The sequence below is a fragment of the Heteronotia binoei genome, chromosome 2 (assembly GCF_032191835.1).
Source record: "Heteronotia binoei isolate CCM8104 ecotype False Entrance Well chromosome 2, APGP_CSIRO_Hbin_v1, whole genome shotgun sequence".
NCBI lineage: Eukaryota > Metazoa > Chordata > Lepidosauria > Squamata > Gekkonidae > Heteronotia > Heteronotia binoei.
In genome coordinates this window covers 184,050,410-184,054,455 of record NC_083224.1, presented here as the reverse complement: position 1 = coordinate 184,054,455, position 4,046 = coordinate 184,050,410, and positions in this window count along the sequence as shown.

Sequence of the window (4,046 nt, the reverse complement as noted above, 5' to 3'; positions counted from 1 at the left end):
AAAATAAGCCCTTCATGTTTGAATGATGCTACACAATGTAAAATGTATAAAGCAAAGGCCATTCTAAAAGATGGGAGAATCCAATATTGGTACTATTATTCAAAGTGAAAAACTTACTGAAAATGTTAAAACTGGAAGACCAAAGTACCCATTATATAGCACTCTACCCCAAACCCTCTAACCCAGGGTTGGCCAAACTGTGGCTCTTTCACACATATTGCGTGGCTCTCAAAGCTCCCACCGCCCCGTTGGCCGGCTTGGAGAAGGCATTTATGTCTTTAAACCACTTCTCCAAGTCAATCAGTGGCTTGAAGAAGGGAGTTAAATTTATTTATTTATTTTTATTTATTTATTTAAGATTTATACCCCGCCCTTCCCACAAGTGGCTCAGGGCGGCTTCCAATAGTAGATCCATCAAAATTACACATATAAAGGGATCCATATTTAAAACAGATAAAACAGATAAAACCCTAGTTATTAATACACATAAATATTTCAGCTATATATAAAAGGAATCCAGCAAGTTACAGTAAAATTCTCAAGCTAAGTAAAGGCTAGCCGGAAGAGGGTCGTCTTACAGGCCCTGCGGAACTGAACAAGGTCCCGCAGGGCCCTCACCTCTTCCGGCAGCTGATTCCACCATGTAGGGGCCATAACAGAGAAAGCCCTTTCTCTGGTGGACTTCAACCGGGCTTCCTTCGGCCCAGGGATAGTAAGGAGATTTTGTGTTCCCGACCTCAGTACTCTCTGGGGAACGTGCGGGGAAAGACGGTCCTTCAGGTAGACAGGTAAAGTTGCTTTCTTTCCACCTCCACCTATTTATTTTCTTTCCAGTTCTTAAACATCTGACATTCATGTCTTAGTTTATGGCTCTCAAGACGTTTATTCTATGTAGCCCTTATGTTAAGCAGGTTTGACCATCGCTGCTCCAACCTCACATTATTGATATATGTTGGTGTTTTCAAACTGCACACTGGGGTGACGAGGCCATTAAGGAGAATTTACCCTCCACCACCTTCTGCACGTTCTTCTGCACGCCACAAGCCTCCATGTGCAGTAGCAACCTATCATCAATACCTCACTTCAGCTTCCTCTTCGCAAGTCACAGATGGCTGTGGCCTTAAAATCATCTCAAAACCATCCCATTTTGTATTTTAGCGTCCATCCCACTGGAAGACTTTGGGCACCGTCAAAAGCTTGCCCACTTTTGGTTGGTTCTGGGATTCAGCTTTGGACTGAAACAGCCACCTGTCATCTGTGGTGGTATAGAAGGAGATTGGATTGATAACCCACCCTGCATTCAGAGCAGCTTACAATCTCCTTTCCCCACAACAGACACCCTGTGAGATAGGTGGAGCTGAGAGAGCTCTCACTGAAACTGCTAAAGAAGAACAGCTCTGTGAGAATTTGTGACTGACTCAAAGTCATGTCAGCAGGTGCAGGTGGAGGACTGGGGAATCAAACCCGGTTCTCTCAGATAAGTCAGCGCACTTAACCGCTACTCCATAACTATGGCCAGGACTTTTTTTGTAGCAGGAACTCCTTTGCATATTAGGCCATAAACCCCTGAGGTAGCCAATCCTCCAAGAGTTTTAAAAAAAGATACAGGTAGTCCCCTGTGCAAGCACCAGTCGTTTCCGACTCTGGGATGGTGTTGCATCATGACGTTTTCACATCAGACTTTTTTACGGGGTGGTTTGCCATTGCCTTCTCCAGTCATCTACACTCCCCCCCGAAGCAAGTTGGGTACTCATTTTACTGACCTCGGATGGATGGAAGGCTGAGTCAACCTTGAGCCAGTTAGCTGAACCCAGCTTCCGCCAGGATCGAACTCAGGTTGTGAGCAGAAAGTTGATTGCAGTACTGCAGCTTTACCACTCTGCGTCACGGAGCTCTTCTCCCAAGGGCTTACAGGGCTCTTATTACAGGGTCTACTGTAGCTCTTGGAGGATTGGCTACCTCAGGGGTGTGTGGCCTAATATTCAATGCAGTTCCTGCTACAAACAAGGCCCTGGCTATGGCAAGGCATCTTGGGGCCACATCCCCTCTCCTTACCCTTCTCAATTAAGGCAGTTCACCCCCTTCCAACAAATCCCTAAATCAACACCTTGGAAAAAATACCGAGCATCCCTGAATCATCACAAGCAGACTTCTCCAAGGAAGGAGAGTCTCCCCCTGTACAAACATTCCCATTGGTCTGAGACTGCCCACCAATCAGGATCATTCAAAGCTCTGCTTCCAAAGACTAACCAGTGAAGCATCCAGAACAAGGTGGGGGCAGGTTGGGACGGTATTTCTGTATGTCTGAACCTGGAAGTCACGGCAACCTCTGGTGACTGAACCCTACTGAGGGCCTGGAGGATATTCAGGGAGGTGGTTGGATAAAAGCTGCGCCGATCTCTGGCATGTCAAGGTCATCTCCCATCCGAGAACTTGCCAGGGTTGGGCCTGCTTAGCTTCTGAGTTCTGATGAGAGTGGGCTTGCCTGGGCTATCCAAGGCTTTTTCGGTGGTGATCCCAGGACTGTGAGACCATCCTCTCAAGAGAAGCTTACCTGGTACCAACTTTACAAACATCTCAAAAAGTCCTATTAGTTTCATTATCCACTTGTTCTGCATGGTTGCCCCCCTCCCCAGCTGTTGTGGTAATTTATTGTGGTTTTCTTCTGGTTTTATCCTTTTATTCTTCTACTCTTAAAAATATAGAATGTGTTATCACTGTAAGCTGCCTCATGTACATGAAATGTTGGGGTACAACTATACTCCCCCACAAGAACACAAAAGAGCTACAATGGCAGGCAGCGGCTCTCAATTTTTGCACGCACACAAAGATACTCACACATCTGGCCACTCCGGTACTCATGCTTAACCCCCAGAGCTGAAGGGGTCAGGAGTTCAGAAATAGGTTAGATCAGAATCCTGTTAGATCAAAATCTGCTGCACAGGCCAGAATCTTGTAAACCCATACTACAACAATCAGCCAAGTATGTTGGATATTGTAATGCTGCATGCAAAAGGATCTGGGAGGGAAAGGGCTAAGGTAATTCCCTCATTGGGGGACACCTGGCGATTGGTCCCACCCTCTTATTGCTTAGATGTTGAGCTTCTTTGGCCCTTGCTTGACTTCTGTTTCATCTTATACAGGGCCTCTCTTCTTCCCTCTCTTAACTGGGCTTGGAGCTGTAGCAAGTTAACCTATTTGAAGTCAATCTGTTGACAGTAAGTTGAATGTACCGATATGCAGGGCTTTTTTGTAGAAACAGCCCAACAGGAGCTCATTTGCATATTAGGCCACACCTCGCGACATCACCAGAGCCAGTTTGGTGTAGTGGTTAAGTGTGCGGACTCTTATCTGGGAGAACCGGGTTTGATTCCCCACTCCTCCACTTGCACCTGCTAGCATGGCCTTGGGTCAGCCATAGCCCTGGCAGAGGTTGTCCTTAAAAGGGCAGCTGCTGTGGGAGCCCTCTCCAGCCCCACCCACCTCACAGGGTGTCTGTTGTGGGGGAGGAAGGTAAAGGAGATTGTGAGCCGCTCTGAGACTCTTCGGAGTGGAGGGCGGGATATAAATCCAATATCTTCATCTACCTCACAGGGTGTCTGTTGTGGGGAAGGAAGGGAAAGGAGATTGTGAGCCGCTTTGAGACTCTTCGGAGTGGAGGGCGGGATATAAATCCAATATCTTCTTCTTCTTCTTCACACAGGGCTTTTGTGTAGAAAAGGCCTAGCAGGGACTAATTTGCATATCACACCCCTTACACCAATCCACCCGGAACTGTGTTTCTGCTAAAAAAAAACAAACAAAAAAAGCCCTGCCGGTATGAATACATCATGTTAAATGTACTTCTATTTTTGTAAGTAGAATTTCTTTCTCTTGTTATCATTGCAGTAAGATCATCTTTGTAATTTTCTTTAGACAGCATTTTCCCCCGAACTGAAAAACATGGATTATTGGGGATACCGGGAAAAAGTTTCTGTCCTTCCAAAGCAAATGTTTGTGTTCGTATAACATTTGATCCAATAAGTATTAACCTGTCATACAACTGG